We start from the raw sequence: 13,203 nt of genomic DNA, 5'->3' as shown, positions 1-13,203 counted from the left end.
TATATATATATATATATATATATACACATTATACACAGAGAGAGAGAGACAGAAAGAGAGGGATAGAGAGAGGGACCGAGAACATGAGTTTTCCTGGTATTTGTTACGACATTGGGAGACCACTTCTCCTGATCGGAAGCCCAGTGGTTGAGCAGTTTTCCAAACTGTTTGTCTATTAACTCCATATCCTTAGGCTTCACAGCTCACTCTTTTTCTACTGATAATGATTGCATGGTATAACCTATATTAATAAAAATATCTTTACCAGTGTTTAATAATTCAGAAAGTCCCTGTATTTCACACAGGTTGTTTGTAGTCAACTTAGGACCAAAGCTGTATATAACGTGACTCATTTCTGGGACAATGAGATAAGAGACTTGTGAACACCTTGTGAAAGAGAATACAGGACAGACAGGAAGCATGTACTTGGTGTGAGAGCTTCCTAGTGGCATTGTTAGGAGGGTTTTCTTATTCTTTTTATGTACTTATGTATGGTTATTTATGTGTGACTATGTATTACATGTGATTATTTTTCCTGATTCCTCCATTTCCACTTCCCTCCTGCCATTACTGACATTTTTTTCCCTTTTATCTTTGATGCCAAGAGAATGGTATTAAGTAGATATTAACTACACATAGCAGTATGCTCTGATTATGTGAGTGGAGTAGCCTTTAAATAGTTTTTCATTTGGATCTAAAAAGTAATGTTTACCAAAAATATTTCTCTAGATCATGTCATTTTTTAAAAGAATTGTAGACACATCAGATTTTGGCACATGTGTGTTCTCTGATGAGGAAGTGACTGTCCCTTTTTGTGTCATTTCCTAGCTCTGAAACCTTGTTGACACCAAGCTCCTTTGTGAAGGAGTCAACATAAAGGTCTTTGACAATGTCCCTGACTCATTATTAGTGGAGATTGTATGGCTGGCTGGCCCTTTTTCCCTGTGTACTAAGGTCAGCCTCATGTAGTGTTTCACAATCTTCCCTAATTTTTGTGCGTCAGTGAGAATCAAAGGACTCCTTACAGTGACAGACAAAAGCTTTGCTTGGAGTCCCCAGATGAGCAATCCCTGAGCAAGACATGGGACTTAGATTCTACAGTCAATGCTCATGGTAATTCTTTGTGAGGAATTGTCTTTTGTAAAAGTATTCTGCAAATTTTATTTTGTTTTTTGTTTTTTGCTTTTTGTTTTATTTTGGGGGGGGGGATGGAGGGAAGGCGCAGGGACACATCTTGAAATTTTGTTATTCACTTTACATCCTGATCTTGCCACTCTTTTCTCTTCCCATACCCACCCTTACAAGTCCCTTCACCCAGTATCCCTATAGCCTTATCAGAGAAGTAGAAGCCCCCCTTAGGTACCCCATTACCCTGGCAGCTCCATTCGGCAGCATAGGCCTGAGGCTCAACTAGGTAGTCTAGTTAGGGGAAAGAAATCCAATAGCAGCCAACTGAGCCAGTGATAGCATCTTCTTCAGTTGTTAGTGGACCCATGGGAATACCAAGCTGTACAACTGCCACAAATCTATAAAGGGCCTAAGTCTAGCCCTTGAATGCTCTTTGGTTGGTGGTTCAGTCTCTGTGAACCCCCCCCCCCCCAGTTTATCTTTACTATAGGGATTCATTATCTATGGTTTGATTTTGCTCCTTCATGGAACATTTGGAAACATGTTGGATCAGGATAATTTTGTAGGGAAGGCACTGGGTAGTCGGGTAGAAGTTCTATTCAGGTACTCAGCACAAGGACTACTTGTTTCATCCATTATCTAATATCTGAGGTGGAAATAATTATTTTCCTCACCAGGATGGTATTGTGTGAAAAAAAAAAATGTCATGGTAGAGCATAGACTCCAATTCAGAAAAAAAAGGTTCTATTGTTCCTTGGTTTGTTTAAAAAGATTTATTTTTATTTTGTTTGTTTGTTTGTGTTTGTGTATGACACTCTGCGTAGGTACCTGTACAGATCCAAAGACAGTGTGGAATTCCCTGGAGCTGGAGTTATACATAGTAGTGCTCCACTCTGAATGGTTGCTGGGAACCAAATTCAGCTTCTCTAGAGCTGCTTTTACCCACTAAGACATCTCTCCTCTCCCATGGGCTTCTGTTCTTAGGGGCCAGAAGAGTTCATGTCTATTGCTTGTGAGAAGGTCAAAGTGATAGTGGGACTTTTCAAAGTTTATAGTATTGTGATCTCAAAGGAACTATTGTGACATTTGGCCAGCGTGATATTTTGCACTATTGCTTTGCCTCTGCATGGATGTCATGCTGTATGGAAAAATCTTTGTTCCTTGACTGTGGAAATAAAAATGTTACCGAATTTGAGCACCCTGCCGCCACTCCTTCAGTAGCGTGTGGCCATTATGCTCTGAGTAATTTGCTTTCTCCAGCTGTTCCTGTCGCTCAGCTTGTCCTGTTTTCATTCCTCCCCTCAATGAGTGGGAAGAACAATGGTGTTTTTGATGGACACACACAAACTTTTCTTTATAAAGAGGAAAGTGTCTATGTCAGAAAAAAAGGGGGTAATTTATTTTAAGACGCGGAGATGGGTAGAGCAGTGAAGAAAACTATAAATAAAACCTAATATTGGAAACAAAATGATTGTGGGGCTGACAATCTCCTTTATAACAAGGGTGTTTACCACCAAAATCTCATTTGGTAAAGGTGAACAAGCATCCTTAGGGATGCCTTGCCTGGACTCCATCCATCATTTTGAGTCACTCCCAAGCCAGTTTTGCTATTAGAACATGACTTAGCAGCCTTCCTATATGGTCCAAGGTCTCCTTCACCCCAATAATTCAGCTAATGAACATTGAACAGCCAAGAACTATTTTGAGAAGAGATCCTTTTTGAAAATTGCTATCATTAAGGTATAAGCCATATGGACTCAAGGGGTGGCAAAGCCCTGAGCAGTATCTTGTTCATTAAGACAGACATATTTATAGGAACAGTAATGATGACAGCATATCAGAGTCTGCATGGGATGAAGCAGAATGTGGATGCAATTCAATGACATTGACAGCCCAATTGTAATTATGTAAATAACACCTCATTTTACTCTGCATCTCTCATCTCCATGTATATAAGGAAGAGGGCTGTAGAAAATAAGTTAGTGCTAGGCAGGAGTGTTCGGCTATTTATTGTAGCTAGGACAGTATCCTCAAGCTTACATTTCTCTGAGTTATCCTTTTATCCATCATCCCATGGGTCTCCCAGAGGGAACATGCAAATATGTGTTCGTTGTTCAACTTGCTGCCTGTGGCAGGAATCCCAGGGTAGCAATGAATGCATCCCAATGCCTTAGTAGATGACAAGGACATATCTTAGTGTCTCCTGAGAGAACCTCTGTGAAGATACTGCGTGTGCAGGAAGACTGCAGCTCCCTGATCATTCCCTCTCGAGCTCTTCTGCTTCAGACCTTCCTGTTTGGGTTTTCCTTTATTAAGACTAATCCTTTCTACTTTCCTTTCGAACACATCATCTTAAATTGTCCCACACGAGGATGGTTCCTATGTCTAGCTGCTTATCATTCTTTCCATCACACTGTGAAACCATTTGATTGGTGTATTTAAAGTAATATAGGTGTCAACGGGAATGTCACCTTGATTGATGCTAATTATGAGTCTATAATGGCTCCTCTGCTTTGGCCACTGCCTCTGCAGATTGTGATTTTTATGGGTAAAATAACTGCTGCTCAACAGTTTAATCATAAGTTCTGGCCTATCTTTCTTTAGTGATTCTGTGTTCAGTCGTGTAATCCCAAGGGACATACATTATCTTCATTAAAAGCATAGGAGTGATTAATGCATCTATCAGGAACCTGAAGTGTCTTGGTTGTGATCACATCGGTTGTGTTCACTGTGCTTTCTGGGTATTGAAGCTACCTGCAATGTTATGCACGTTATCTGGGAATCATTGAAGATTTCCATGTAGTTTCTACTTAGCGCATTAACATTGTAAAATGAACCTAAAGCTACTATGTTAGAAACACAGGATTTGTGACCTGAAGATGCTATCAGTATGTGGCAGTCACACCAGCAAAATGAAAAGCAAGTTAAATTACACGAGGGCCTTCCTTCCTTGGGAGACTCTTGTTAAATAGATTTGAGGTCACTAGCTTTGAAATATCTGCTGATTAAACTGCAGTTTTTCCCGGCTGCATTTTCACAAGGCTAATATATGCTGAGCCTTTAAGCTTTTTACTCAAGCCTGGAGATGAAAGTTTTAAATAACAGAAAATACATCTTGCAACATACATATTTATGTGGCAGTCAAGGTATGGATAATTTGCTTATGTAAGTACAGTCCCATATATATGACACACAATAACACTTCCTTAAAATGCCCCGTTTTACCTCCTAGGTACAGACTCAAAGGCTGTCTTGCTGTCTTATGAGTTTGCCTCTGTACCCTTTTCAGTGCGCAGAACCTCATACATATTTAAAACAGTACTCTGATGCTTTATAAAAACAGTGCTGACCACTGAAAAACTTGTTGTTGAACTAACACGCATATGCACCTATATATTCTCTCCTGTTTACTTTTACTTTGTATGAAGTAAGCTAGATAGACCATCAGACTCCCACAGTAAAGCGCTAAAGAATGGTTATACTTTCTTGTTGGTTTGCTGTTCAGCAACACTGATATGCACACTATATTAGCTCTAACTCCTACACAAAACTGCTCTCTAATTTCATTTTTGTATCATGCTCATTTTCAAATAAATGCCAAGGATGCATTATAGAAAGGCAATTATTCTCTAATTGGTCCTGGAATATAAGAGGGAACCACAGGCTTCCTCCAAGGCCAAGTTTGGGAATCTGGCTCTCTAGAAATAGCATCTACTTAACATTTCTGGTAGTATCGTTATGCCATTTTTGATTAGAAAATGCCTACGTAGTAATTTTCTTTTTGGACACTTGGAGAGAGATATTAAGCTGTGTAGTGTTTTTAGAGGACTTCTCAGTCTACAACATTATATTAGAAAATCCTTAATGTGCCTTTAGGGTATTTGCAATAATCATTTAGTGCATTGTCTTTTGTTATTGTCATAACACAAATTTAAAGGAATTGTTGGGAATGTTAGTTTTCTTATGTCCTGGTAAGCTAGCTAGTAGATGTCACAGATGATAACCTGTACTACAGATGCCCCTATCATCACATGATCAGAGTGATATAATAGAAAGTATATATAGGGCTTAACCTGTTTCACAGGGAACATCATTGCAACTTTTAATTTTTCCAAAACCTATTTCTAATAATGGTTCTTAAACACTTTATCCTCCCTTTTAGCCCACCACCCACCAGAATTAGTGGGAAAGAAAGGAGAAGTGAATCTGTTTAGGAATGGTTCTTTGGCGCAAATCCCACCTGTGTTGTCTGGAAATCGGCAGTTCAGTTCACAGGTTAGCAGCAGCAGCTCAGTCCACTAGCAAACACTTCAAGGATATACCAGCAGTCTAGTTAGTTAGAGATGGGATAGCAAAGATGAATCAGCAGCAGTGGCAGAACCTAGGGGAGAAAGCTAGGTCTCAACCTTGGCTCCAGTCTGCAGGAGGGACCAGAATGAAGGGAAGTGAAGATCAGCAAAGACATGAGACCCATAAGTGTTGCACAACTAGATCTGTAAGTAAGCCTAGCTCAGCCTCCATCACTGTCCATTGAGTCCTTTTTATACTCTCTCCAAATATCACTTGTCCTTCACGGGTCTCACTTCAGCATGTGTCTTGCCTCATGTGCATCCAGTCAGCCCGAGCCCTCAGAATCTGCAAGAAACTGCAGCTCACCACCAAAAGTTTTTTGGCATGTTTCTCTCTATGGAGTCCTGACAAACGCGGCTCAACTATGCAGTGTAAGGTGGACCAATACATGCATGACATTAACAAAGAATCCTTCAGCACATTTTTTTTCTACATGCTTGTTTTATCAGAACATCCTTTCTTCTGTGTCTGCTTCAACTAAACATTTCTTCACAAGTCTGCCTTAGTCTTTCACCTGTGTCCACTTCAGGAAAACACTCCTTCATGTGTTTGCCCCAGCAAAACACCATCCAACTGACTTTCCAAAGAACCCTTAAGTTTCCACTTCACATCCTTCTTTTGGGGTTTTGTTTAAGCATGTAAACCTAGCTGTGGAAGACAAAGGTGTTAGAAAGCTTGAGATTAGTGTGGGGGACAAGATCAATGGAACTTTCTTTTGCCTGGGAAGAACACTACTTTGAGAACCTGTGGAAGTACTCAGGGTTAGGGTGACCTATACTGAAGTTAGGACTCCACTGAAGCCATACAAACCATTCAGTCTCTGTCCATGGATTGCCACTTTGTGGCAATTTGTGGTTAGACATCATCAGAGATGATGATTGGAGACGTGGCTCAGTCAGTCAAGATATTGCTTCCCAAGTGTGAGAATCTAAAGTCCTCCCCACATTGTGGAAAAATCCCAAGCTTGATGGTTAGGACTTATAATCTCAGTGCTGGGGAGATGGACATAAACAGAACTCCAGGGGCTTCCTGGGTATCCAGTCAGCATGCTTGATGAACTCTAGGCTAATGAGCGAACCTTAAAGGAGGTGGACCCTGTCTGAAGAATGACACTCATGCACACACACACACACATACACACACACATGCATGTGAGTTTGAAAAAGAAAGAAATGTCAGAAATGTCAGGAAGGGACTATTCCATTGGTGCCACAGGAGTCTGGGCACTAGAATCTCATTGTGTGTGATCCCACGATAAGAACTGTAAAATTGCTTGATCAGAGGATGCATTAGGTGTGTTCTCCCTTGCTATGTGATTAGTTTCTTTTGTAGTTTTTATAAATCAACATTGGCTCCTATATTCAACAGGACTCTCTATCCCTACCCCCGAGGACTCTGTTTAGAAATGCAGGCTAATTCTCCAAGGCTTTCAAAAGCATTTCTGCCTCATGCTACTAATTAAGATAAGCTTATCACTTTAAGTTATACCAGGAATGCAATTAGAGCTTCTAGTGAGAACTGTAGCAATCAATTTTATACAAATTATTCAGACCTGGTAAGGTAAAATACAGTTTTAATAGGACAAGTGAACATACTGCGATTTATCAGATATGATGTGAATTCAAAAACCACCTGAACACAGCATGTATAACCCATCATGTGGCTCCAGTCACTGGGCAGTCAGTTCTCAGCTTTTCATTCAGGGAGAGTTAATCAAACACCTTCCATTTTCCATTGTTCAGTGACCGTTATTTGGGATTTGAGAGGGATTTTTGTTTCTAGATTCAAATGGTGTCAGACATGAGAAAGCCATCCGTAGAATACAAAGCACAGATTAACAAGTCCCTGCGTTTGTCTACTTGGGTGCGTGCTGTGAAGCAGCCCCCAGGCCCTTGCTGTCTCTCTTCCTTTTGTGTGGCCCTTGGAGTCCAGGTGACCAGCTGACAGCATAATTAACTAATTTTCTGCGTGGTCCATTACTGCTGGGAGTATGGAGTGCTATGTCTTATCTGCCAACTGTCAGCAATTACTTATTCATTGAATGGAAACCTGCTTCCTAAGGAAGCATGATGGCTGTGAGGCCGAATGGCTCCCTAGGAGGCTGGATGTCTTCCTCCTGAGATCACCTGCAGGTCATTCTTAACTCCCCAATACAGCCTATGAATAAACTACACCCTCCCGGGTTTTCTTTTCTTAGACATCTTAAGAATGCTTTACATTCTCTCCACATTTGTTGTTTTCATGTGCCATAATGGTTCCTTTTTATTTTTTAAAATGTGTGTGAATGTGCACATGTGTGAGCAGGCATCTAGAGACCAGAAATGTGACAGGGATTCTTGTTGGCCTGGAACTCACCGACTACGAGTGGCTTCCACCAGGCCTGGCATTTTTTTCTAGGTTCTGAGTATTTAACTTGGGTTCTCTTGCTTGTGAGGCATGTTTCTGGTATACCATCTCCCCAGACCCCTCGTTCTCATTGCCCTTTGTGCCTCTATTCTTTAGATTACAGTCACTCGCTTTGAACTGCTTACTTTGTATATTTACTCAATTTTCATTGTGTGCTAAGTATCAGGCGTAAGCCCAAATTTCCTCCTTCCCATTATTAGGCATGTACCATCTCACCCATTTGGCCCTAAAATTCCCCTTCATCCAGTCTCCTCCATATCTTTCTCTTTATCTACTTTTACCTATAACTGATGGCTTTCTTCTTTTCTGTCTCATAGAAAAGATAATGATTCCTCCATAAATTTGACTTGATTATATTTTTTTTACTTAGTTTTCTTCCTTCTCTTCATTTTAATCTTACTTATTAGTCTGTGCATTTCTTTCAAACAGTGAGCATTCCTAAGTCTCAGTCCCAGCGATCCGTTACTAATAGGCAGTGATACTTTGCCAGTCTTATGTTGCTTATTCAAACTTCCCAGATTGCTTTCTTGAGAATGTGTCCTTTAGGATTCTTTCTTATCTTATCACAATGATCTATTTTGGGACCATCAGACCTATGATGATAAATAATCAATGTTTACTTGAACATTTAGTTTAAATGAACAAAAACTAACCAGAGCTAATTTCTCATTCTCCTTAGCCTGTTTTATTATTTGGTGAGAGGGAATGGCTTGAGACAGGATCTTATGTAGCCCAGGCTAGCCTTAAACTTGCTATGTAGCTTAAGCTGCCTTTGAAATTCTGATCCTCCAGCATCTACTTTCACAGGGCTCTACCACATTGACCTCCTCTTAACCTCCTAATAGCATATCATATTACTGTATTTTTCATGCTTCTAAAATTTTTCAAGTTGATGTAGTTATCGTTCATATTTGCTCTTGTTATTCATTCTGTTTCTTTTGTAGTCACAGTCCCTCAGGTTTTCCCTTCTAGTTTTTTCTTTATGTTAGGATGTCTCCCACTTCTTCCCCTTCTCCCTTCCTTCTCCTTTATTCTTTTCTAGTTGAAGTCTTTTTTAAAGATTTTTTTACTTTATGTGTATTTTTTTCTGTGTGTATGTATGTGCACCACATGTATACCTTGTGCCTATGGAAGTCAGAAGGCATCAGATCCCCTGAAACTAAAGTCACACACGACTGTAAGCCACCGTCTGGGTGCTGGGAACAGAACCTGGGTCCTCTTCAAGAGCAACAAGTGTTTTTAGCCACTCAGCTATCTTAGGCATATCTTATGAGAAGAGATTGCAAAGGTGAATTGGGGGAGCCTGATACAACAGATATGCTGTATGTGTATACATGTATTTATAATGTGTGATTCTCAAAAGTTTGTCAAAGACCAAACCATGGTCAAACTTCATTAGGTGGATGATGCTAGCCTTGCCTAGGGTGGACCACTCCATACATATTTTTGTTTCTGAGCTATGTTCTCTCATGCTAAGGCATTAATCTTGACTCTACTTCTTACTGACATGCTTTTCTATAGCTATTTAGGTCCTTCATTTTCCTGTTATGATTCATATAATTAACCCATGATAATTCCGCCTTCTTTCTCAAAGTCCTTGTCCAACATTCTCAATATTCCAGACATATCTTTTGATATATGCTACAGTGTTAACATCTGCTGCTACCATGTCCTTCATTTAATATTCTTCAGCATATTTTCTGTCTTTTCTTGCAAGTTCAATTGAAGGTTAATGGTCACTTGATCTTTAAAAGCTAACAACAGAATTCTCTTTTGATCATTCTTCTGCAGTCTATAGACTGTTTGGACCCTTTATCACTCTTCAGGTGTATGATGTTGCTGCTTTCTTTCCATGAGATGACTCCTCCTCGGTCTCCATTAGGGATTCTTCTTCATGCTCTAGGGCCATCTCACAATGCAATCCCATCAGTAAGGTACTTCCTGACCCCAGGAGGAGTGCTTCTCAGATCTCCTTTGGTTCCTAACCTTTGTTTGTTTGTTGAGGATGATCTGTCTCTTAGTCTCATCCTTTTGACTCTCTACCATATGATATGCAGAGGATGGAAACTTTTTTTTTTTTTTTCAATCCATGCCTCCTTGGTACTCAGCACAATGCTTCAAGAGCTCTTGTTGGAAGACTATATGCTTCCAACCTCACTATAGAACATTTTGGGAAGATCAAATAATGAAATAAATCATTTAGAGTCCCCTTTTGTGACCAATTATTGTTGGTCGCAATCACAGTACTAGTTATTAATTTCCCAGCATGAACTATTCTGAACATATCACTAGAGTGTCACAAGTGATGGAATACATGCTGTACACCAAACGATCTGGCTATTATATGGACAACCTATTTGAACACATAGTATATTTTCTGTGGTATATACTTCTTGAAAAGACAGTATATGTTGACCATATTGACAGAAGCTTGAACAAGGTAATGCATGACTTCAGGTTTTCCCGATCATTTGGTATTGTACTTTGAACTTTGTAGCAGTTTTGCCTGTCCTATAAGGACTGCTCCTCTCTCTCACTTCCCCTCTTCCTGTTTATTATTCTTTTTCTTGCCTTGGCTAAGACAACAGTGAGCCAAAGCAGTTGATCTCTCTCCTCCCTAAATTTCACATGGCCACACTTCTTCCGTCTTTTCTTCTTGGCTCTTCCCTGTCATCTGGATCCAGGTCACCCATTCAGGTGGCCCCCGAATGATGCTGCCTCCTCCACATCTGCCATGTTGCCCGAGAAAGAGAGAGAGAGAAGGAGCGAGAACAAGTGTTGAGGGCCCACTCCTTCTTCACCCACCTCCACCAGTGACTCCGGAAGCTATGCTTGATGGTTAGGGAACATGAAATTCTTAAGGAATTCATAGGAATAGTGTTTTGATATGCTAGACAGGTACTCTCCATTGAGCTACAATCTTTGAATTTTTTCCTGATTCTTGTTTCTTTATTGGTAAAAGTTCCTTTGTTCATTTGTTTTGTGTTTTATTTATTATTTATTTATTTATTTATTTATTTATTTATTTATTTATTTATTTTGAGACAGGGTTTCTCTGTGTAGCCCAGACTGTCCTGAAACTTGTGCTGTAGACTAGGCTGGCCTAAGTCTTATGAATGCTGGGATTAAAGTTGTGTGCCACCACTACTCAGTTCAATCAAGGTTCTCAAAATACAGAGGAGGGGTGTGTGTGTGCAGCGAGGTGGCTTAGTAGGTAAGGATTGTGCTTGTCACCAAGTCAGATCCCTCTCACCCACGTGATAGGAGAGACCTGACTCACCAGGGTTTCCCTTTGACCTCCTCATCCACAGTATAACACATAAACACTCTTGTCAGAACAAATAGATAATCAATAAAGAAATGTAATTTAAACAATGAACTGATTCTTTTTAGGTAGCTAATGGGGTGATAGACATTCTGGGAAATGTTGTTACCTTTCCTGAATCCCTAAAAATTTATTTTACTTTTCATATATGGTATTATCTGGGTTTTCCTAAAGAACATTTAAATCCAAGCCACTCTGCTTGTTCTTGAGACGAGGCCTTTCACTGTAACCTAAGTCTGTTTCCATGTTAAGGAAATTTATATTAAAAGCATTCAAATTAATTTTTAGAGGGGGAGTCATGCTTCATAGCACTTAGCCCTAGGTAAGTGGAGGTGGGAAGATCACAGGTTTGTGGGCAGCTCTAGCTTGAGTGAGACCCTGACTTAAGAAGCTAACAATAGAAGAAGTCAAAAAAGTATCCTGTCATCACAGTTCATGAATCTCCTCAGGGCTCTATGCTTTCTTCTCAAGCCCATTGGACTTAGCTTAGTTTTAAGCCCATCTAATGCATTTTTTCTTGTAAAAGCATAAAGGCTAGCTTTCTAAAACACTGTTAGGCTTTAAGCTGCATATTCCAGCTTCCTGGAAGGAATTTTAGAAGTTTAGATTATTATTTCCTGGAATGGTCTATGTATCTAAAGGGAGATATTACCTTTTATGATCGTGTCTATGGAATACTTACATATCCTTAATTACTGAATATCGTGTCATAGTAAGCACATCCTATCTCATTGCAAGAACTGATTTGCACCTTTTAGAGGTGTGGAGCATAAATGACTTGGAATGCTCCTTTTAACAGTATTTTACTACAAGACAGGTAGATCAAGGCCTCTGCTACTCCTATCTTTAAAATTGGCTTTCTTCAGAATTCAAAGTATTGTGTTCTCAGTTCTCTGTCATTCTTTGTGTCACAGTGTTTCCTGGATTTTTGCTCACAGTGCTTCTGTAGATACTCAGTATGTTATCTTCTGTCTTCCTGATGCTACCAGATGAGACTGAAAGTCAAGTCCCACACCTGCTTGCTGAGTTCCAGGAGCAATAGTTCCATAGGCATCAGTTATTTATTTTCCTACTCATGTCCAGTCTTCATCTTGCAAGGACAATGCTGGCTGATGGACACCTGCTTCTCTAAGCTTTATCATTGTAAGATAATTTTCTTTTGTATCTTATTGTTAAAAAAATTTACACTTTCTTTTGTACATGTATGTATTGTATGTTGAATGTATTCATTCCATGTCACTCTGCCCTATCTTTTCTCACCCTTCCTCCTATTAATACTGTTTATTCTTTTTATGGTTACCACACACACACACACACACACACACACACACACACACACTGCATCTGGATTCTTCTCGCTCCCACCCTTTCCTATTTACCTCCCACCCTTATCCACCTTCCATTTCCTTTTTTGGTTTTGTTTTATAACTCATCAACATTAACTAAGCCATCTGTGTCATCAGGGGTTTAGAAACATCCATTGTAATTTCGTAGGCTCACCATTAGTCATAAAACTGTAAAAAAAAATGACTACCTCCATATCAGACTCTATCAGTAGTCCATATTTAAGCAAAGACAGGCTTAAAGACATCTACATGATGTTCTTAATCTGTGAGCATGGTGAGGATGTCCACATTAATAATTTGGCTAATATAAAGCCTGTACAATTTGATAAATTCCCATATAAATTAAAGATGCTTCACTGCGAGTACCTCTCAAAAATAATTTTTCTATAAATAACTGGTTGGAAAGATAACAGAGTTCCTAAATGCTAATCAATATGGTCTCTAGGAAAAACATGAGAGACAGAACTTGAAAAGTAGCTGTGATTTGCTAATCAGGAACATAATCAGAGTTTACCCCATTTTGAAAAAGACTATAAATATAAGCAGTGACTAAGAAGGTGTAGGAATGATTGTCAGGAGCCAGTGTTACTGGTGCTCATGTTAGTCTGTTAGTGAGGTGCTAGGTTCCTTACATACAAAGGTTTCTCC

Source organism: Mastomys coucha, unplaced genomic scaffold (assembly GCF_008632895.1).
Source record: "Mastomys coucha isolate ucsf_1 unplaced genomic scaffold, UCSF_Mcou_1 pScaffold7, whole genome shotgun sequence".
Taxonomy (NCBI): domain Eukaryota; kingdom Metazoa; phylum Chordata; class Mammalia; order Rodentia; family Muridae; genus Mastomys; species Mastomys coucha.
The sequence above is the reverse complement of the archived record's forward strand: the minus strand, read 5'-3'. Positions refer to the sequence as shown.